At 35.3% G+C, this 24,761-nt stretch overlaps 1 protein-coding gene across 3 annotated transcripts in view; it reads left to right on the forward strand.

Annotated features, from left to right (window-relative positions):
- LOC105493295 (inositol polyphosphate-4-phosphatase type II B) overlaps positions 1–24,761 on the forward strand; it is an 822,839-nt gene that overhangs the window by 81,989 nt on the left and 716,089 nt on the right. The window contains exon 2 of one of the 3 annotated variants that reach the window (XM_011760835.3): positions 1,606–1,696. The exons of the other annotated variants lie outside the window; for them this stretch is intronic. The gene's annotated coding sequence lies outside the window, so the exon portion shown is untranslated. The remainder of the gene's footprint in view (positions 1–1,605; positions 1,697–24,761) is intronic. 3 annotated transcript variants of the gene reach the window in all.

Below are 24,761 nucleotides of genomic sequence, written 5' to 3' on the forward strand. Positions count from 1 at the left end.
TTCTGACTGTTATGATCTCTGGGCAGAGTGTGTTGCTATCCACTTTGTGTAGCAATTACCCCCCAATATATACATTTATCTTGGTGTCTACTGCTTTGACTGGCAAATGCTTCTTTGCTGCCTGTGGTAAACTGTGAAGAGACTGAGAGCAGAGTGTTTAGTATTTATTTATTCACTTAATTTATTGTCATTATTTTTGTATCACATGGTATAGTACTTAGTGTCTGGTAGGCACTCAGTAAATGTTAAAAAGAAGTATCACAGCTAACATAATTGATCCCTTGCTATATGTGAGGTTTGTTCTAACCACTTTACATGAATTACTTTATTAAGTCCCTACAACAATGCTTTTGAGGTAGACAACACAGCCAATGCTTCCAGTGCCCTGTGTCACTGTGACATAACTCAGATTTCAGCCATCACTATGGCAGAGAGTTTTGTGTGAGCTCAGACTTGTGCTGAGTGTCTCACTCCATGCACAAGTATCAGTCTGCCTGTTCAGGCCTTCTCTAAAGTGCAGGAAGTCACTAGATCCTTTTATGTCCTGGCACAGAAGTGAAGTGGATTTAACATTCTCAGGGCAACCCTCAACCACAGACGCACAAGAGCTGGTGGGTAAATTCTCTAGCTTCCCACCCTTTGAATGGACAGTTCTATAAGGCATTCTGTACACTCTTGGAAGTCTCAGCTGAGTCAAACTTCCATTGCTTATAGAAGCGACTTCTATAATTTACTCCTATTATAGCTCTGTCTCACTCTTGTCATTCATAACTCCTTCCAGAGACATCTCCCAAGCCAAATACCTGTGTCCGAGATCTTGTCATGTTCTATTTTTGAGAAACCCAAATAAAGACAAGTACTACTACTGTCCCCAATGTATTTGAGACAGAGGCACAGAGAGGCTAAGTTAAGTAACTTGCCTGAGACTTTACACCTGGAAAGTGAAAGAGACTGAATTTGAACTCAGATAATCTGGCTGCAGAGCCAGCCCATTCCTATCACTCTATACTCAATGAGGTTTATAACAGACGTAGGGGTCTCAAATTGTCTAATATTACCTACCTACCCTTATCATGTTTAAAACTTGTCTTGGCTGGAAGATTAAGTTTTCATATCTCTTTCCTAGTTTGGAAGCAAGGGCATCCTGCTTCTTTAGAGTTTTCTCCCTCTTTCAAATGAATTCCCACTTTTAAGCTCCAAACTGTTTTTTTTTTTTTCCCAGAAGAAGAACAATCTAAAAGAGTGACAAAGCAAACAGTAAAGTATTGTAACTTCCCATTTTCAAAAGCTGCATTTTTAAAATTTCACATTGGAGGGCTTTGAATAGAGGCAGTGTGAAAAGTGGAATGAGCATTTCGATTATCGTTAAGGAAACCAGTGTCATCTGAATCGCTAACTAGTTTCATCACCTTGGGTGACTTTATTCCCCAATCTGGGCCTCTATTTTTCCTATTGTGTGAGATAAAGAGTTTGAGTTAAAGAGGGTGCTCTTACTTTTTTTAGAGTCATTAAGAATCTTCTGAACTCTACGTATATCATCTCTATTATTTCTCCTCCCACTCTACACATCCACAAGTACATGTGTTCTTCCTTGTGTAATTTCAGACGCTGGTGTCATCTGTGGACCCTCTGGGGTTAAAAATCCATGGACACAATTTCTAAACCCTATTCCAGTTCCAGCCTCCTATGGTCTTAGGTAAGGAAGCACACATTGATTTCATTTTGCTTTAGATTTTTTTTGCGAGAAAATACTTTATGGCTGGGCATAAAGGCTCATGGCTGTAATCCCAGTACTTTGGGAGAGAATCACTGTGGGAGGAGAATCACTTGAGGTCAGGGGTTCAAGACCAGCCTGGCCAACATGGTGAAACCCCGTCTCTACTGAAAATACGAAAATTAGCTGGACATGGTGGTGCACGGCTGTAATCCCAGCTACTTGGGAGGCTGAGGCAGGAGATTCACTTGAGGTAGCAGTGAGCCAAGATCATGCCACCATCGCACTTCAGCCTGGGTGAGAGAGTGAATGAGACTCCATCTAAAAAAAAAAAAAAAAAAAAAAAAAAAGACCTTATGCTTTCTGCTGTCAGACTCAACAAAAACGAATTATTTAATGAGTCCAGGTGATTTTTAAAATAGACATTAGTGAGAAGAGACAAACATTTATATCTTACATCTTATTCTGTTGTTATTCTATGTTTGAATATTTTATTTTGCCATAACAGTGGATATGTAAATGATTAACTGATAGGCATATCGTACAAATAATGTTTGTTGTACAATATAAATAAAATTTAAAGTAATGAGAACATGATGGATAGGTATTCTGATATTTCTATTTCTGATTCCAATGTCTGTGATTAAGATGTTTATGCAGATGTTTCACTGCTCTGGACTTTTCTATAAGTTATATTGATTCAATATCTCTATTTTCTTTAGAGAGAAAAATCTCATTAAGTGAGAATCTAATGGGCTGGAAAAATTCAACAGACCAACCTCAGCTGAAGTAATATATTTATTGAGAAAAAAATAGCACCTTGTTAGCTGGAAAATAATGATACATTGACTTACATTGTCCTGTATTTGATTTAAAAAAAACCACAAAAACAAACAAACAAACAAAAAACAGAAGCTTTTTGCTGAGTTTCTTATACAAGTTTTATGAGCTGGAATTATAGCTTATAAGAGATGATCAGAAAAATAATGCTGGATTTTAGTCCATGTTTATATAAATAAAAGAAAGATGTTGGCATACTATGCTGTTAACTGGTTTTACTGATATCTCCCTTAGAAGTGACAGAAATAATGAGGTTAACAGTGAAAATCCTTACAGTTTTCTGGATCCATCCAAAGTCATTCTGTTTTGTTAATTTTATCTTCAAGCAAATTCTCTCTCACATGATTGTTAGGAGGACAGTGGGGAAATACATCTATTTTCAATTACAAGGACCACCTTCCACCTGTCTACTGTTTTTCCATTACAATCTTTCCTCTAAATGAAGTCAAAGTGGTTGGTCCAGTCTGAATTTCTGTGCTGTATTTGGAGAGAGTGTTTTGGTGCAGTCTACCGCTTGCTGTGTGGTAGAGGATAGAAACTAATGCTGGGTGTTGCATAATAAAGACATACTTAGGTGGTCACAACTCCTGTGTAATTTTATTTTGCAGAATTACACATCCACCCCTTCAGTGCCACCCCCACCCATAAGCACTTTGTAGACCTCCTTTCCCTCACCTGTGCTTCTAGATCCATACTTAACCTTTTAAAAGCTTCAATATCTTCATTGGCTTGGTAATCTCTAATTTGGGGTCATTCCATTATCAGCTTTTTTCACTGTCAGGTTACCAAGCTTTGTTGAAGAATGCCATTACGTTTTTTGGATTGAGGTCTGTGCAGCATCATGATCTCTCACCTCTGCTGTATCCTCACTGTGGCTTAATCTCTTATTTCTCTTACTTTCTAGGTTATTTGTCAAAGCAATTCCACCAAATCTTTTTCACTTTTTTCAAACACTCTGATTGCACCATCCCCAGAGTAGATTATTTACTCTTAAGAGAATAAATCTCATATGTCCCTAGCCTTAATGAGTTTCATGGTTCCCTTTGTCCTTTCTAACCAAGCAAACTTTTTAGCCTCATATTTAAGAGCCTCCATGGTCTAGCCTTAACCTCCGTGTTCTAGCATGTGTATCTGAGGATCTCCAGCCTGTTAAGGGTCTCTTGTTTTCAGAGTAGATCTTGATTAACATTAATGTCAGGAGGTGGGAGGGTGGGGTAGAGGATGGAAACTAATACTGGGTGTTGCATAATAAAGAAATCCTCAGAGATTTAGGACATTATCCTCTCTCAGAAACATCCCTGGAGGAATAATGGCTGCTATGAATTCCAATATGTTCCTAGGAGAACAGTTAGTTTCTCTTTGTTCTTGTCAAAACAAGATGGTTAGGTTCACAGGGTGGGATCTCAGTATCATTACAGCCCCAACTAAGGTTTTTTTTTTTATTTGACAGTAACTATAACATCAACACCTTCTTTGATGTCAGCCCAGTATGGTGCTGTGCCAGCTATTTTCTGACAGTTGCCTTGAATTTTTTATTATTGTATAAAGCAAGAAATGACCTTTGAGGATTTCAGTATCTGTTTGATGTTTGTGTTCATTCATATACTTTTCCAACTACTATTTTAAAAGTCAAGAAATGAACCTAAGAGTTTAGTGAGAAAAGAACTTCTGCTGTTTTTGGTTTGCTTGTGAGTTTTTACTTACAAAGTACAGATTAAATGCAGTTTGTATTTCAGATGTAAATTATATATTTTTATTGCATATGCATGTGTAATCTTGTCTAACACATCAAAAAGGGGAATAAAAAATACCTTGAGGATGTGATAAAACTTTTTGGAGGAAAGAAAAATTTATACTCTCATAAATTAAGTAATAAAATTAGCATTCTGTCATAACTTTTTGAACTTGAAATAAAACATCTTAAAATGAATAAGCTCAAAGAATTTTAAAGAGCAGATTGAGCTTTTAGGCAGCATCAATGAGTATGTTGAATCATTAATTTTTTACAGAATTTCCTTTCTGTTTCAATTTTATAAGAACTTAGATAATTTCATGTCTTGACTATTGACATTACTTCTTTGCTGATATTTAAAAAAAAATTTACAAAGCAAAATTTGTAATCTTGTCTTTAGAAAATTTCCTAGCTGCAGAGCTGTATGGCATAAAAATTGAACCATAGTTAAAATTGGTTCAGGCATCACTTTTACTGTGGTAGTAGACACAGCTAGCACACTGATTGGTGGTTACTAGTTTCCTACTTCCTTATGATATTATTTATTTGTTCTTTAGAAAAGTAACAAGTACAATTTGAATATATTTTTGGCTTCCAGGTTTTTCCTTAAGATCTGATGTTATATTAATGTTGTAATTCTCAAGCTCAGTTTCTCTTCTCAATCATGGGTTGATTTTTCTGGTGAAACTCTTCCATCCTGTTTATTAGGACAATATATTGGTTCTTCATAATGTTCTGTTGCTTGTTTCTTGGTTTTGCATATTGTTATTTAGTGTTAAATCTAATCAAGGGGAAAATTAATTAATATCTATCAAAATATTATTTCTCTTAAATTTGCCATTTTAATTTTATCAGCAAAATGTGTTAATGACTTTTACAAAAATTATGAAAGACTTCTGTTAGTGTTAATAAGTTAACATACTTGGAGAGAGACTTAGAATATATTTAAATGTAAGCTTTTAAGCAATTTTAACAATATTATTTAAAATTGAAATAAGATAATGTAGGTGCAAGTGAGTAGAAACTGCTGCTTAGAGAAATGAAAGGACTTCTCCAAGATGACAATTGTAGTCTATTCTTGTGGCTATAACAGAATGCCTTATACTGGGTTATTTGTAAACAACAGGAATTTATTTCTCACAGTTCTGGGACATCCAGACTGAAGGCAGCAGTAGATTCGGTGTTTGGTAAGGATTGCTCTCTGCTTCCAAGATGGCGCCCTGTCGCTGTGTCCTCCCATGATGGAAGGTGGGAGTGCAAAAAGAATGGACAGCTCCCTCACACCTCTTTTATAAGATCATTAATCCCATTTGTGAAGGCTCTACTCTCATGATGTAATCACCTCCTAAAGGTCCTACCTCTTAATGCTATCACATTGGCAATCAAGTTTCAACATTCAGACCATAGCAGCAATGACACAGAGAGCTGCTAAGATTTCATTCTTGTTCCGATATTGTTTCTTCCTGCTCACACATCCTCTTCAAATAAATATATGTCACACACACCACACCACATATAGAATGCTTTCTACTTCAGTGATGACGGAAGATAACGTACCTGTTGCTTGTCTGTTAGAAAAGTATACTGCAGTGGATTAGATTTAAACTAACAAGACAAGGAAATTCATGGACAAATTTGGTCTGGCTTGCTGAAAAGTGCTTTTTGTGGGATTGCTTTACTGTTCAGCAATGTGTCATAAGCGAGCTTTATCCAGATGCAGTGTCATTCAGGACAGCTATTTTTACTCTTGAATAAGCTCACCTCACAGGATTATGGTGGTTCCCATAATTATACTGAAAATTTTTATCACTAAGGCGATCTGTCTTCCCAAAGTTTTTCTTCTGAACTTAGGGAAACTCTGTGCATATGTATTTGTGTGTGTGTTTGGGTTGGGGGTACAGTTAGAGAAGTAAGGTGGGTAGGGGGATGGCTATTTCTCCACTCTAGTATTAACCAGTGTTTCCATGAGCCCTGAAGGTTCTAAGATGCTTACAAAATTTGAGGGAGTTGCAGAATGAGAGTCAGGACACATAACACAGACATGTAGAGTGCGTAGAGTGCATCAAAATGAATAAATGAGATCAAGTGTCGTGTGTGTGCATTTGGCATAACATCACAGGCAGCTCTCTCTGCCTGAGAAGATTAAGGGAAGTCAACCCCAAGTCATGGCCTCAAGTTATGCAACACATTTTTCTTTTACATCCAATTGTGTCAGGGTTTCATTTTGACTCTAGAGAATCAGAAATGATTATTTTTGGCTAGCAACCATAATCTGTCTAGTTCCTATATCTACACAGCTGGCCCTGCTGTATTTTGAGAGGTTTTGGGAATGGTTTATGCTCCACCCTTGGCTAGAATTATGTTATCTTGTCTTAAGTGTCTAAGTGTGACTGATTTGTATTTGAATATATAAAAAGTCTGGGCTGCCCCAATGTTCCCTTTTAACAGAGAATGCCTAATGTAATTTTCTTAATGTAATATCCGACAAAAAGGGCTGGCGCAATCTTTCTATTTCTGTCAATGTGTAGGAATAGAAACAAATATCACAACTGGTTGGTCAACTTAACAATGACTTTCAACTGAAGTTTTCTATCACAGGTTGAGCTTTAAAAATCTCTTACAACAATTATTGCAATGGCATCCACTGTGAACACTCTTTTTATAAAATTCAAATTTAGTAGAAAAAAATATGACTCAGTTATTTGGCAAATATTGGTGTGAATACTAAAATGAACACATTTCTCAATCTTGGCCACACACTGATGTATGTTTTTCTGTAGAAAGGTTTTCATGGTACCAATTTGAAATAAATTATATGATATAGTACATTTTCTCTATTCTCAAATGGGGAGATCAATATGGAAAATGTCAAAAGGAACCTATGCACAAAACTTCAACACATTTTCCAACTTGCAGAAGGACTGAGGGCTCCTGTTAGCATGACCAAGAGACAAAGTGGAGAAGGCTGCAGAATACAATTACAAATGTTCAGTAAGGTGTGGATATTTTTTAGCAAAAAGCAAAATATAAAAATTACTTATTTTTATGACAGTGTATTTATATAAGCAAAATAATTATGTCCATATTGTGTTCTTGGGAAGATAGTGGATGCTACGTCCTGGGCCAAAGAAGCTTCTGTGTGAGTGTGTGTTCATGTTGCAAGATTTGGGGAGAATACAAATAAATAAGAAATCACAGAACACTGTGATGTGTACTTTATTAGTGGGTGAGACCAGGGTGCTAGGTCTAGTGTTCATTTGGGGAATACCTAACCCAGCGTTAGGAAGAACATTCAGGGAGGAATTCTTGAAGGTAATAACTCGTCATCTAAAACTTAAAGAATGAGTACAATTTAGGCAAAGTAGAAGAGTTAAGGGTAGAGAGAAATAATTGCCAATGGTGTTCCTGGATGTGGTAACACCATTGCTAGGCCAGAGGTAAAAGAAAAAGCACGGTTTGTTCAGGGAACACTTTTCTTCATAAAATATCTGATTTTCAGTGGTTTTATACAAAATTTAATGTGAGAATAGGTAGAATCATTAAAATGATCGGATTCACTTTTTTTCAATTAGCTTATTTTATGTAACATGACTTTCCCAGTATTTTGAGTCAGTAGTTGAAAGTATGAATTTTCAGCCTAATTGATTGCTCTGTAAGAGTATTGTGGCTCTTCAGCATAATTGATTTCATCTCTGGAATTGGTTTTGCAGGCTTTTACATGTGTTGCCACTAACTTCAAGTATATAGCTGGTCATTTATGTAAATTGTCCATTTGAATAAAACAATAACCTTTTACAATAATTTATATCCTTTTGCTATGTTTTTCTACCAAGATCTCTGATTTTAGTTTCCTCTCTGATCTCTTTTGTTAGTTAAAAGATATTTTGTCTTCCCCGTGTGTGACATGGCAGAGAAGCTGTTAAAATGATTTATTGCTGTTCTTAAATATGATGGCATACGAATAGCATTTTCCAGATTTATTTGTTCAGAAAATGTGTTCTCAACTCCATGATACTATCTACTTAATTGGAAATGTAGGTTTCTGGATATTTGTGAACTTTGGCAATTGTATATTTAGCGACTGCACTGACAGATCTTGGTTTGAGGTACTTTAGCTTGGCTTTAATTAACTGAGGCAACATATCATAAAAATGCCAACAAATAGATTTTTGGGTTTTCTTTCTTCAGAGAAGAAAATCAGAGGACTTTCCTTAAACTTTTTTTTTTTTAAGTTTAGGAAAAAGCCCCCCTTTTCTCCTGCCCCTTGGAGAGCTGAATCAATAATTAACATGTTCTTTTTTTGTTTCTTATTATCTAAGTATGTACCAGAATTGCTTCACAGGACATTTTAAAATTATTTTTTTAAAAAAGCTCTATACAAGCTCTGCGGTAAGTTCTGGTTGAGAGCCAAATTACCTTTGTGATCTTGGACAAATCACTTAACCTCTTTGTGGCAAAGTATGTTTGCTCCATTCATTTATTGAATCAAAATGTATTGATTGTTTACCATGTGCCTTGTGTTATATTCAACTTTTCAGGGGAACTTAGGAGTGAATTTTAGAGCTTAGTAGAAGAAATGAGACACCTACAAAAATTGTTATTAGACAACACATACACACACATGTAATTCATGCAAAGCAGAACATTTTAAGTACTAGGAGAGACTTAATATAAGATGCAGTGAGACTTCTTGGGATAAGTAATTCATTTTGAGTTGATGTCAACACAGGTTTCAGGAGGGAGGATTTGGACTAGTTTTCTAATAGAGTTTGGGTTCAGCAAGATGTAGAGAGAAAACGAAATGGTGTTGGAATCTGAAAGAACCACTTTAATGTAAGCCTTGTTGCTAGGAAACTTGGAACTTGGAAGGAAACTAAGCTTGAAAATTAACATTGGTGGCAGATCATTGATCTTGAACACAAAACAGGGGTTTAGTGTGTATTTTGTAGAACTTCTCTTAGATGTCATTAAGGGTTTGGCTTTGGCAAGACATTGATTCAAGTGCTTTCTCTTCTACATACTAGTTAAATGCTTTAAGTGAGTCAAACTAACTCTTGAGAAACTTGCTTTCCTCATCTATAAAATGATAATAGCCATCTCATCTTTCTGTGTTTCTGTAAGAATTAAGAATAGCATGCATAAAGAGACAGTCACATAGGAGTTGTTCACTTAGTATTAGCAATTATCTATACAATGAAAGGCTTTAAACAAGTGATTTTTAAATTTTTTTTTATTTTTTGAGACTGAGTCTCGCTCTGTCACTCAGGCTGGAGTGCAATGGCACATTTGTCAGCTCCCTGCAATCTCTACCATCTGGGTTCAAGCAATTCTCATGCTGCGGGCTCCCGAGTAGCTGGAACTACAGGTGTACATCGCCACACCTGGCTAATGTTTGTATTTTTAGTAGAGATGGGGTTTCACCATGTTAGCCAGGCTGGTCTCGAACTCCTGACCTCGGATGATCCTCCCACCTTGGCCTCCCAAAGGGCTGAGATTATAGGTGTGAGGCATTGCGCCTGGCCTTAACAAATGGATTTCAAGTTTGGTTTCTTTGTCATGTTTCTGTCATCTCTATGTAATATATTTGCTCAGAATATCATAGAATTGCAGAGTCCAAGGGAACCTTAGAAGTTTTCTAATCCACTCCTTGTTGAGGGCGAGTGTCCCCTTTACAACCTTCCTGATTTTATTCTGTACTGTCATGGGCCTCTGGGAGAATTTATAGTTATGAGATCATTCACTCTTTTCCAAAATCAGTCCTTTTCATTGCTGAATACTTAATGGTTTGAAAAGTTTTCTATCTATTGGTCTGAGATTCTTTTGCCTTGTAACATTCACACATTAATTCCCTAACTCTTATTTCAGAGATAACAAATGACAGCAACTCTTCACATGTCAAGCCTTAAATATTCAGCATAAATATGTGACTTCCTTTCATGGGTTCCCCCTACGTCCTTTCACTTCTAGACCAAATATTCTTGGTCTTTCATCTACTCATCCTATGCTATGATTGCAAGATTCTTCACTTTTGTGGTTGGCTTCCTTCGGCTGCACTTCAATTTTTAAATATCTTTTTTAAAAAAACTATTATTTCAGAACTAAATAATGTCCCACTGATGAGATCTATTCAGAGCTAAGTACAACCAATCTTGCTTAATCTAGAATCTAGACCAGTGTCACTGCCTGTTGCCTATGGAGTTTAAAAAATGCACAAAGCCAAGTCCAATCCAAAAATATTCTGATTCACTAGGTCTGGATTTGGGCCCAGATATTGGTATTTTAAAAAAGCACTACAGAAACAATAGGAACTTTCATTCATTGCTGGTGAAAATACAAAATGGTGAAAATACAAAATAATGAAAATGCTTTGGGAGACAGGGAGTTAGCTACAAAGCTAGATATACTCTTACCCTAAGATCCAGCAATCATGCTTCTTGGCATACACCCAAATGAACTGAAAACTTATGTTCTCATAAAAACCTGCACATGGATGTTTCTAGATTTATTCATAATTGCCCAAATTTGGAAGCAGCCAGGATGCCTTTCAGTAGGTGAGTGAATAAATAAACTGTGGTAAATCCAGACAATGGAAAATTATTCAGTGCTAAGAAGAAATGAGCTATCAAGTTAGAAAAAGACATGGAGGAAACTTAAATAAATATTACTAAGGGAAAGAAGCCAACATGAAAAGGTTATATGCTGTATGATTCCAATTATATGACATTCTGGAAAAGGCAACACTATGGAGACAGTAAAAAGAATAGTGGTTGCCAAGAGTTTCGGGGAAGAAGGGATGAATAGGCAGAGCATGGAGGATTTTTAGGGCAGTGAAGCTATTCTGTACAATATTGCAATGCTAGGTATATGTCATCACATATATGTCAAAGCCCATAGAATGTACATCAAGAACAGACCCATAGTAAACTATGGACTTTGAGTGATAATGATGTATCATTGTAGATATCCATTGTAAAAAATATACCAATCTGATGTAGTCGGGTAGAGACGGAGTTCGGTCTATTGACAATATCAAGGTTTTGTGTTGTAGTGGAAGGGGATATATGACAACTCTGTGTACTTTCCACTCAATTTTGCTGTGAACATAAAACTACTCTAAAATAAAATTTACTAATTAAAAGCTCTACACATAATTTTGATATCTACCTGGGGCTGGAAGCCATAAATCTAGACACTATACTCAATTAATGAAGGTAAGATACCATAACGTTTATTGCAGCCGTATAACACTATTCATTATGTATCAGATTTGGAAACTGTTAAAACTAGCAGGACTCCTTTTTAGATCTTTCCAAAATTTGTACATTACATTTTCTGGGACATAAATCTATGACTTTACGTTTAAACTTATTACATCTCATCCTGGCCATTTCTAGCCATTATTCTATACTACCATTGTTGTTTACAATTTCATGTGCCTAATTCGGATTATCGTAAAAATTCATTAGTTCTGGCCGGGCGCGGTGGCTCACGCCTGTAATCCAGCACTTTGAGAGGCCAAGGCGGGTGGATCACGAGGTCGGGAGATCGAGACCATCCTGGCTAACACGGTGAAACCCCGTCTCTACTAAAAATACAAAAAATTAGCCGGGCGAGGTGGCGGGCGCCTGTAGTCCCAGCTACTCGGGAGGCTGAGGCAGGAGAATGGCGTGAACCCGGGAGGCGGAGCTTGCAGTGAGCTGAGATCCGGCCACTGCACTCCAGCCTGGGTGACAGAGCGAGACTCCGTCTCAAAAAAAAAAAAAAAGAAAAAAAAAATTCATTAGTTCTGGGTAGGCAATCCAAAATGATAAATTTTACAAAAGCTATTAATTCAGGTCTGTTATTTATCATACTCTTCTCTTATGATTATAATGTGTTGTCCTTACTCATTTATATTTGACATATCTATTAATATGCCTAATACTTCGAATCACCTTTCCTTTCTAAGTTATAATAATGCATGCCCACAGAGTTTGGAGCTGATAGAGAATGAGCTCGGAATGCCGTAGAGTAAGAGAAGGAGCCTCCACTTTTATCAGTAAAGTTAGGTATCTTACAGCTGTTATCAAGGATCTTATAAGATGATATTGCTGTATCTTAGTTGGGCTGATTTTGGCTGCAAGTATTAGGATCTCAACTTAGAGTATCTTAAATAATAAGAGGATTAATTGTCTTACCTAGCAAGAACGCTAGAGGTAAGGCAGTTTCAATTTTGTTAACTCTGCAGCTTTCTAATGTCATGAAAATCTTACTTTATTTTCATCTTTCTACTCTGCCATCTTCAGCAAATCCTTTCAGGCTAACCTCCTTCATGGTCCCAAAATGGCTGCTACAGTTTCATAGCATATAGACATGGCAACATTGAGGAGCAAAAGAGGAACTCTTTCCTCTACATCTCTGTTTAGAATCTTCTCATCAGACTTTCTCTCTTGTCTCATTCATTCGTCCACACTACATCATATACCCCAGAGTAAAGCAATCACTAGCAAGAGGATCTGGACAAATTATGATTCCCCTCCAGGGTCTAGGACTGGGACTGGATCTAGAGATGAGGCCATTGGAGGGTTTGATACCTAGTAAAAATTGGGGTTTAGTGAACAACACCTAAACAAAATTGAGATTCTGTGAGCAATAACAAAGGTGTTTGTGGGGAACAATTTCTGGGTGAGAAACTACCAATGTTTGTTATACTACTAAAGCTCGGAAACATTTTCTATTTTTAAAGAGTATATATTGTAATTATGCTACTAAAAATATTCTCCAAATAGTTGAGATTCTGGCTTTTTGCTGAAGACCAAGCAAATATTTTATAGGGCAAAGTTAACAGAATAAACTATTATACTGATCACATGTTAGCATTTTATTTCTCTTAAAAGCAAATTAATTAAAGCCAGTTTAAAAAAATAGTTTGCGAATGGCTCCAGATTAATTTTATGTCTGTGATTGTTGGCTTTATGTAGAGTATTCCATCCTTTCTCAGAAGGGACCTTCAGCTCTCAGAAGTAAGAGTTTCTTTATTTTTTTTTCTTTAGTCTGTTTTATAATAACTCTTTTTAAAAGGAGTCAAAATTACAGCTTTGTGATTGGAAGTAATGGAAAAATAGGACTAATTGAGACTGCTGACAGAGGAAAGCATCTTGAAGAGGAAATATAATTTTCAATGAGCTGGATAGTTAAGCACGAATTAACAATTTGTTTGGCCGGGCGCGGTGGCTCAAGCCTGTAATCCCAGCACTTTGGGAGGCCGAGACGGGCGGATCACGAGGTCAGGAGATCGAGACCATCCTGGCTAACACGGTGAAACCCCGTCTCTACTAAAAAATACAAAAAACTACCCGGGCGAGGTGGCGGGCGCCTGTAGTCCCAGCTACTCGGGAGGCTGAGGCAGGAGAATGGCGTAAATCCGTGAGGCGGAGCTTGCAGTGAGCTGAGATCCGGCCACTGCACTCCAGCCCGGACGACAGAGCCAGACTCCGTCTCAAAAAAAAAAAAAAAAAAAAAAAAAAAAAAAAAAAAAAACACAATTTGTTTGAAAAAGTTCATATGAAGTCAATACAGTATTATTTTTAATTGTTCCTACTGACATATAGGGTCCAGAAACAGATAATGATATAGACATAGAATGTAGTCTGAGGAATTCATGCACTGTGAATCACTCAATGCCCTTCAGAAAGAAAACTCTAGGTGAATGAAAGTAACTATTATTTAATTTCAATGCTAACTTAAATAAAAGACTAACAGATTTATGAGGATAGATAGAAATGTGTACCACCTATAGAAGACAATGGGATCAGTCATCAGAATGAGAGTTCCCATTCATTGTGATTGAAGTATGTGTGCAGGAGTCACCCACATTGTTTCATTTAATCCTTACAACCCTTTGAGGCAGGTGCAATATGAAGCAGGTATAAATCATAAGAAATTAAGTAATTATAAATTGTGATGTGCCATACAAATGCAAGATATTTTTAGTCCATGTTTTTCTGCACACATGTCAGTCTATTGCTGGTCCTGCCAGCTCCTTTCAATTCTAATGTGAATACACAAAAATTCCGTGGATCAGAGTTTAGCTATATAAGAATCATTAAGCAATTTTATCTGATGCCTATTCTCAATACCTCATCATATTCAATAAATTCACTAAATCAGGAATGAGTTTCCAATCAAATTCACTAGCCAAACCACATTTTGAGACTGAATCCGTTCATGTTACAGATATGGGTGTATTTTAAAGTTGGCAAATGAGTACAAGAACCCTCATACCGAGATTATAACTTTGAATTTTTAAAAAAATTTTTTTGATTTGGGAAAGAATATATTTTGCTAAGTAACATAAACCTGTGTTTAAAATGCTACTCCAAGGATTTTTAAAGACTGGATATGGCATAACTGTTAGAAAAGATACAACATGATAGTGAATATTGGTGTAGGCAGGGAGGAGATACAGAATGAAAGGAAAAGCAGGTATATACCACAATGTGCATTAGGTTTATTCACATACAGACACATGATTTGGGTTCCAAGCAATTCTTTTTGTTGCTTTATTACTTGGGGTCACTGTTACTTCAGCCCAAATACAAAAGCTCACTAGCAAAAGAAGTCCTAGAGAACAGCAGGACTCATTTACTTGACAAATTGAATGCAAAAGAAACCTGTAGCTAATAATATTTTGGAGTTATGTTTGAGAATCCAGGGAATTATTAAAGGTATAAAGGGAAATTCTGAATGAAAAATTCACACTCATCATTCCAGATCAGCAAGTTTTGGAAACAATCACAATTGGCATCTATGGCATTAAATACGAACTTACTTGGAATTGCACCATTGTGATTCTGATTTTTCAGTTGCTGAAGGTGGAAATCAGTCACGAAGGTAATGCCTTCTAGGCTTTTCTTAAAAATTATTAAGAGCTGGATTGGGCATTTGTGAAAAAAGGAAGGAAATGAAAGAAAGTAGAAGGAGAATTATACTTGAGATTTCAGGAAAGTGGTAAATGCTATCTTCAGAGTTTTTAAAATAAAATTACATGTAATAAGAATACTAGCTTTTTGTAGTAATTTGCACAAAAAAAGATATTGTTCTTAATATTTTCTTTGTCATAGTCATACTGATATAAAGTTCATCTTTTTTGTACATAGGAGGGAAAACTATTTAAAATGTTTTATTTCTTCTTTGAGAAGTGAATTCTACTATAGGTGAGGTTTCAACAGTAAAATTAATCCTTAAAATAAATTTATGGAAGCTTTTGGGTTATCTCTATTTGAAAAGACATATACTCCCAAGTGTCCCTAGATCACAGTAAGCCTTAAATCTGGTCAAGAGCAAATGGAGAGAGAGAGGAATCAATATGCACATTTGTTTTGAGAGGTTCTCCTGGGCTGACCTGGTCTTCATCATACCAGCTGGATTGCTGATGTTGAAATGACAATGAATATGTTAATAGAAAATCAATTTTAGCTTCACTATAAAGTAGGTTCAAGAGTATGAGTAATCCAACAATATCAGGCTAGCTACCAAGTAATGTTGGATATATTTAAATATTGTATGATAACGAGAATGACAAAGACATACTACATCATTATTGTTGACCACTCTTCCATGTACATTTAGAAGTTTAACCTTGAAAAAAGTAAGCATTTGAAATAAAATTGTCACTTTATTATAGCAAGATATAACTAATTGGTATAAGTCCAAACCTGGTTGGTGTAAGAACGGTGTTATAAAACTATTGTGTTGAGTATTTTTTAAACATTACATCTCAGTAAAATGCTTATTCTTACTAAAAAGTTCTGATTCTGTCAGAATAAAGGCTTTATCACATGTCTTGAGGCTTGGAGCTCTCCTCTGCACAGAGCTGCTTCCGCCTAGGCAGGGTGTGCAAGAAATTATTTATACTCTTCTGAACCAGATCTATAGATCCTCACTCTATGCCTGGCTCAAAGAGATATTTAGGAAGTGCTTCCTGGGTCACTGAATTCTAGTAACTCTCTATTAATACATGCTGTTCCTTCCTTTGTTCATAGGAAAAAAGGAAAATTTGCTTTTCTTCAAAGACCTCTCAGGATGTACAGGAAAATGTGGCTGATAAAGAAGACACATCTGTTCTTCCTTTGTTGGGGAATTTATAGGAGGTAGAGTCTCAGCTGTCAGGCCGCTAGTAACTGATAATGTAAGATATGATGTTATGTGAAGAATTACAGAGGATCTGTAAGATTCCTGTACAACTCTTGCTGCCTGACAGCTGCATTCTGTAACTCTTCCAAGGACAAAAGAAGGACTCATTAAGTCCAGAATTTCCCCAGCTGGTTGCTTAAAATCAAATAGTAAAGCTGAGAAAGGACAAAGCTTCCCTCTTCTCCTCCAGCAACCAGCAGGGTGTTCACTTTTGACACATGAAAGACACATACTTTCAAGCCTTAGGGACAGAAGCTTGGGCAGAAATTCAGGTTGTGATTCTTGAGTCTAGAGAAGTTAGATCTGGAGAAAATCAGTAGTTGGGGAAACTGAAGACCCGTGTGACAATTCAAGCCTATCTTTAGGAGAGGATTGCCAGGACAACTTCTTCCTGAATCAGAATTTTATTTCCTAGGCCCACATCCCCTTGCCTGTGAGGCACCTTAGGCCTCGTAAATCTCTGTTCTTCACAGGGAACAACTTAATTTTCTTTTTCAGTTGGATGTGATGTGATTCACTGATCTTCACCTTATGTGGCTAGCTTCCATTCTACAGCTCTAAAAAAAGTCTACTTCTTTAAGTAGGTCTTAGAGGAAACTTCAACTTAGATGCCTGTAGGCTTATAGAGTTTGTGTTTTAGCTTTGTATATTACAAGACAGGCCCCTAGATAAAAATAAAATAGAATTATATGTTCCAAAAATGTTAAGTTGTTTAAAATTTAAACTTTTTAAAAAAGTGGTTGTATACAAGATATAATATGCTTTGGAGAGGGTGAAATAAATTTCAGAAATACTTGGAAAAATACTAAAGTAGAGACATGGAAAGCAGAAAATATGCAGAGTGAAGCAGCGTCTAGGCTGGCAATGAGACAACTCAGATTTCAAACTAATTGTCTCTTTTGGACAGTGCATCAGGCGTTGGGGACAGTTTTGTAAGAGGTTGTCTCTTCTCTGTGCCTGAGTGATATTGTGTAATGATTGAAAAAATTATCGTGTCAAATGTGGAATAAGTGATAGAAACGTGTCTATCACTGTTCTCTGATGGCTGACTGGTATGTTCTGGCTGACTTCAAGAGAGTTCTCTCTTTCATCATAGCTCCATATACTCCAGGCAGAAGCTATCTGCTTAGAAGACAATCTTACTGAATAGAGCGTGGCGTATTAATAGAATCACAGAATCATGTGTCTTGAGGAGGCCATTAGGAAATGTGAAAATGAAAAGCAGAGTGTTACTGCTTCTTGAAGATTTTCAGGGATGCATATTACATAGGTTTTTGGGGTAAAAGAGAGAGACTGGAAAGAAGGTACGTGTTCGGAGATGCTTTTATATCTTATAGGGAAAATACCTCTTGTTTGACTATTTAAACTCATTTTGTATTGCACAGTCCTCCACAGATGTATTGCAAAAGTCAGCTAATCAGCATCTGTCTCCTTAACACTCCCTCTCCATACTTGAGGTCAATTGTCATCATCAGTCTTGGTTTTTTTTTTTTTTTTGGTCACAGTTAACTCCATTACTTTGGCTTTTTATGAAAACAAGGAAACAAAACTTTCTGTTTGCCCATTAATTCACATATAGTATTCTTAGAGCTCATGTTTAACATATGATGAATGCAACTACCTTCACATAGTTCTAACATGGAGCTTACATGGACCCCTTTTTGTCATAGTTCTTCTCAGTATTTCTCAACATCATGCTATTTTTCCAGCTGTACTCAAAATTTGCTATTGGGCTACAATGTACTTAGGTCTTTCTACAATAATTGTATTTAGTTGTTTTGCATACTGTATGAATTCCTAACTCTTCTACTTCTTGAGAATTTTCCTTATTAAGTTTTCTCATCTGATATTTTACATTTAGTCTCCCTGTTTCTAGGTTCTCCCATGTGTTTCACATTAAATGCTCTAAAAGACAATAGTATTGGTCATAACCCTCCCCTCCTCAGAAATTGTTTAAATAATGTTTAAATTCTATAACTTGGCATCCAAGACTGCTCATTATCCAACTTAAGAGTTACTCAGCATTCACTTCCAATCTGATCAGACCCATCTGCCAAGGGGCACTTGGAATTGGATCCCTCAATCTTTCCTCTGTGTTTATTCTACTCCAGCACCACCTGTTCTCAGACCTCTTCTCATTACATCCAGGTGATTTGAAGCCCACCCAAGCTTTGTTCCCAGTTTATGTGCCACATTCTTAGTGGAAACCTCTTCTACATATCTACATACATATGACAAACTATGAGTGAGAGTTATTGGTGGCCATAAACGCTAAGTTTAGTGAAAGAGACATCCTTCCTGACGCTTGTCATTAAAAAAGATCATATATTCCATCCACTTGGTAAATGACAGATTTTTTAATGATTCCCTTTTCATTAGGCAGTTTGGTTACGTTTTACTATTTTCAGTTATAATGGTGCTGTACCCATGATTACACCTGTGAAGTCTTTTCTGTATTTTTCAGTCTCTGTATCATTAGTTCATCTGCTTTGTGATTTATCTGAAGAAAGTTGGCCTTTGAACACTTACATATTCCCTAAATATTTTGTAGGATCATTTTTATCCACATATATATTGGTATTCTATATATCATAGTTTTATCTTTAATATATTACATTTTAGTGTGCAATTTTAAAATGCACTTAATCTATCTTGTGTCTAATGATTGTGCTTCATCTCTTTAAGAGTAAGATATTGTCTCATTTTCAGATGGGATGAAAAATACTGTTTTTGTATTAAAATTGGTTTTAATTATTTCATGCTTTTGAAACACATAGCCATGAGGTGGTGAATTATGAGTTTATAAAAGTTTCTCCACAATGACATCTTTAATAGTAGTAATGATTTTTCATCTATTATTGTGTTGCTCTGATTTGGGATTTATTAAAGTTTTATAATTGTTTGATTTATTTTCTTGACTATCTGTTCTTTTGTATTAATTTAGTTTTCTATGTTGAATACTTATGATTTCAGTAATTTTCACTTTGTAATATAGGTTAACATCACATAAATGTGTCACAGCCTTAATATTATTCTTACATAATTTTATCTGGGTTAGTCTTCCAAAAGAATTGTATCAGCACTGTGTAATACTGTTGTTCTTTTAATCCTATTAATTTTCGTTATATAGCAAAGTGGACACAACTTTAGAATTATTCACTGTTGTATTTTAAGGTGAACTGGATCTTTTATCAAGTGAATACCTCTTTATCCCCAGTACTACTTTTAGTCTTAAAATGGATCCTTAAAATGATGGCTAAATCATTTTCTTTTACTTCTTTTAATGGGTTTACTCTTTTGATTTATCCTTTGTATCCAATATTCCTTTGTAAGTTTGACTCTTTTGAAGACCTATTGTTAGATTTACTTGGTTACTTTTTTGAAGTTAGAAACTTCGTTTTTTAAAGAACACGTTTGGACTATATATATGTGTATGTGTGTGTATATATATACACACATATATACTCAAATGTATATACAAATATATACTCATACACACACACACACACACACACACACACACACACACATATATATCTCAGACAGAGTCTTGTTCTGCCACTCAGGCTGGAGAGCAGTGACACAATATCTGTTAACTGCAACTTCTTCTCCTAGGTTCAAGTAATTCTTGTGCCTCAGCCTCCTAAGTAGCTGGGATTATGGGTATGTGTCACCATACCTGGATAATTTTTGTATTTTTAGTAGAGACAGGGTTTTGCCATGTTAGCCAGGCTGGTCTCGAACTTCTGGCCACAAGTGGTCTGCATGCCTTGGCTTCCTAAGGTGGGGGATTATAGGCCTACACCATTGTGCAAGGCCTGTCTTAGCTAATATTTTGAAAGTCCTTCTGCTGTTATTTTGTGTTTCCAATTTGTCTTTTGTCTTTTTTCTCCTTATACTTTTTGTTTTTCCTCTTTCTGCCTTCTTTCTTGGTGGGAAAGTTTCCCATTACTATTAAAGTTCTTTAATAGAGGGAAGAATATCATTCAATTTTCTGTTTTTTTTTTTTTTTCTGATTCATTTCGGATAAGTTGAGTTGTTTAGAAAATGTCCATTCTATTTGTTATTAAATTAATTGACATAAAGTTGTTCATTATATTTTATTTTCCATTTAATATCTGTAGAATCACCAGCACTATATATTCTTTAATTATTAACTTTTATAATTTTTGTTTCTTCTTGTTTTCTGGTTTGCTGGGAGTTTACCAATTCTATTAAACTTTTCAAAGAACTAACTTGTGTTTTTAAATTTTCTCTATCATTTGTCTATTTAATTCTTTGGCTTCTGTTCTGATTTTTAATATTACTTTTCTTTTCCTTACTTTGATTTAAATTGCTCTTCCTTTTTTCATTTTTTTAAAGTCAGAAACTTAGATTTTATTTTTTAGTATAGATAGGCATTTAAAGCTACAAATCTCCTTCTAATCACCATGCTAGTTGTGTCCTCTATTACTCTGTTGCATTCTTAACATTAAGTTTCAAGCATTTTCTAAGTTTCTTTGTGATTTCTTCTTTGGTCTATGGGTTATTTAGAAGTGGGTTATTTAATTTCTAATTAGTTGGGCTTTTTCTATATATATAATTATTATAGATTTTTAAGTTAATTTCAATTTAGGAAGAGAATATACTTTGTGAAAATTCATTCTTTTAATTTTTTAAAAATTATACTTTAAGTTCTGGGGTATATGTGCAGAATGTGCAGGTTTGTTACATAGGTATACATGTGTCATGGTGGTTTGCTACACCCTATCAACTCGTCATCTACATTAGGTATTTCTCTAAATGGTATCCCTCCCCTAGCCCCCCAACCCCTCGAGAGTATGTGATGTTCCCCTCCCTGTGTCCCTGTGTTCTTATTGTTCAATTCCCAGTTATGAGGGGGAACATGCGGTGTTTGGTTTTCTGTTCTTGTGTTAGTTTGCTGAGAATGATGGTTTCCAGCTTCATCCATGTCCCTGCAAAAGACATGAACTCATTCTTTTTTATAGCTGCATAGTATTCCATGCTGTATATGTGCTACATTTTCTTTATCCAGTCTATCATTGATGTGCATTTGGGTTGATTCTAAGTCTCAGCTATTGTGAACAGTGCCACAATAAACATATATGTGCATGTGTCTTTATAGTAGAATGATTTATGATCCTTTGGGTATATGCACAGTAATGGGATTCCTGGGTCAAATGGTATTTCTAGTTCTAGATCCTTGAGGAATCACCACACTGTCTTCCACAATGGTTGAACTAATTTACTCTCCCACCAACAGTGTAAAAGCATTCCTGTTTCTCCACATCCTCTCCAGCACCTGTTGTTTCCTGACTTTTTAATGATCGCCATTCTAACTGGTGTGAGTTGGTATCTCATTGTGGTTTTGATTTGCATTTCTCTGATGGCCAGTGATGATGAGCTTTTTTTCATATGTTTGTTGGTCACATAAATATCTTCTTTTGAGAAGTGTCTGTTCATATCCTTTGCCCACTTTTTGATGGGGTTGTTTGATTTTTTTCTTGTAAATTTGTTTAAGTTCCTTATAGATTCTGGATATTAGCCACTTGTCAAACGGATAGATTGCAAAATTTTTCTCCCATTCTGTAGGTTGCCTGTTCACTCTGATGATAGTTTCTTTTGCTATGCAGAAGCTCTTTAGTTTAATTAGATCCCATTCGTCAATTTTGACTTTTGTTGCCATTGCTTTTGGTGTTTTAGTCATGAAGTCTTTGCCCATGCCTATATCCTGAATGGTATTGCCTAGGTTTTCTTCTAGGGTTTTTGTGGTTTTAGGTCTTATGTTTAAGTCTTTAATCCATCTTGAGTTAATTTTTTCGTAGGGTATAAGGAAGGGATCCAGTTTCAGCTTTATGCATATGGCTAGCCAGTTTTCCCAACACCTTTTATTAAATAGGGAGTCCTTTCCCTATTGCTTGTTTTTGTCCGGTTTGTCACAGATCAGATGGTTGTAGATGTGTGGCGTTATTTCTGAGGCCTCTGTTCTGTTCCATTGGTCTATATATCTGTTTTGGTACCAGTACCATGCTTTTTTTGTTATTGTAGCCTTGTAATATAGTTTGAAGTCAGGTAGTGTGATGCCTCCAGGTTTGTTCTTTTTCCTTAGGATTGTCTTGGCTATGCAGGCTCTTTTTTGGTTCCATAAGAAATTTAAAGCATTTTTTTCTCATTCTGTGAAGAAAGTCAATGGTAGCTTGATGGGAATAGTATTGAATCTGTAAATTACTTTAGGCAGTATGGCCATTTTCACGATATTGATTCTTCCCATCCAAGAGCATGGAATGTTTTTCCATTTGTTTATGTCCTCTCTTTTTTCCTTGAGCAGTGGTTTGTAGTTCTCCTTGAAGAGGTCCTTCACGTCCCTTGTAAGTCAATTCCTAGGTATATTATTCTCTTTATAGCAATTGTGAATGGGAGTTCACTCATGATTCTGCTCCTGTTTGTCTGTTATTGGTGTATAGGAATGTTTGAGGTTTATTTTCTGCTTAGCATATGTCCTATCATGATGAATATCCCATGTGTTTTTAAAGAGAATGTGTGTATAGTATTTGTTGAGTATAGTATTCTATAACTACCAATTAGGCAAAGGTGGTTAGGTAGTGTTATTCAGATTTTTTTCTTAATAAAGAAATAAAGAATAAAGACTTTTCATCTTCTTCTTATATTAATTACTGACAGACTAGTATTAAAAACCTTCAACAAAGATTATCAATTTGCTTACTTCTCCCTCTAGTGTTATCAGTTTTTGTTTTATGAATTTTGAAACTCTCTTCTTAGGTACATACATATTTAAGATTGTCATATCTTTCTGATGAGTTTACTCTTTTATCATTTTGAAATACTATTTTTGTTTCTTGAAATAGATTTTGTCTTGAGATCTATCTGTCTCATATTAATATAACCACAACAACTTTCTTATGATTTCTGCTTATGCTATATATTATTTCCATCTTTTTATTTTCAACTTATTTGTCTTTTCAAATTTAAATGCACTCTTTTGTAGGCGCTCTGATTATACAGGAGACTTTATGGGGATTAAAAAGTGACATCATAATTCTCATAAAGTCTCCTGTATAGAGTATTTATTCCAAGGGTTACCAAATGTTTTTTGTAAAGGGCCAGATAGTAAATATGTTAGGTTTTGCAAACCAGTCTTTGTCAAAACTACCAAATTCTGGCATTGTAGCACAAAAGCATTTACAGAAAACATGTGAATGGTCAGGCGATATTTTTCCACAAATATTTACAAAACAAGTAGGCAAAATTTTTCCTACAGGACATAGTTTATTGACTCCTTGTTTAGTTTTAGTCTATTTATATTTCTTTTTCTGTTTACATTTCATGTAATTATACATATGGTTGTGTTCAAGTCTATCATCATCCTATTTGTTTTCCTTTTGTCTTTTGTTTTTGTTTTATTTTTGCTCCTTTTTTGACTGTTTTGTGCTAATTGGATATTTTTAAATATTCTGTTTTATTTACTTTATTGGCTTCTTAGCTCTTTAAAAAAATTTTATAGTGTTTAAGGTTAATGCTATCCTATTCTCAACTTTTAAAGTCTATTTAGATTCAGTGTTATTCCAGTTAACACCTAACGCTTCACAGTTCCAGCTCCAAACCTGATGATTCCCACTTCTCAGTTTCTACTTCCCATTTCCCAAATATAATAAACATTCAACAGTAAAATTCCGTTAGCTTGTCCCTTATCCATTGTACCTTCTTTTGCACATCTTTTTTTATATATTAAAAACTCTACCTTGTGAAATTATTATTGCTTTTGTAAAAAATAGCCTATCTTTTAAGAAAATAATAAGGAGGAATAACATCTTATATTTCTGTTTATTTTTATTACTCTTCCCATCTATGGACATGACTTTTCATATAGTATAATTTTCCCTTTTTTATTTAGCATTTTTTGTAGTTTGTTTGTTGCAAATAATTTATGATCTTTTGTTCATAATGCCCATTTTACCTTATTTTTGAAGATATCCTTTTTTCAGCATGTTAAAGATATTGGCTCATTGTTAGCTTGCCTACCTTGTTTAGATGAACAGTCAGCAATTATTTTTTATTATTGTTCCCTATAGTAATGTTCCTTTTCCTCTGATTGCTTTATCTTTTGTTTTCAGTGGTTTGACCATGACGTGTTTGGGTATTTCTTTAATTTGATCTTTTTTAGGATTTTTTCAAGTTCTGGATCCTATAAGTTGATTTTTCCCCATGAAATTTAGCATATTTTCAGCCATGATTTCTTTAAATACTTTATATTCTATTTTTTTTTCTTCCTAAGACTACTAT

The sequence above is a fragment of the Macaca nemestrina genome, chromosome 3, assembly GCF_043159975.1.
Source record: "Macaca nemestrina isolate mMacNem1 chromosome 3, mMacNem.hap1, whole genome shotgun sequence".
In the NCBI taxonomy this organism is placed as follows: domain Eukaryota; kingdom Metazoa; phylum Chordata; class Mammalia; order Primates; family Cercopithecidae; genus Macaca; species Macaca nemestrina.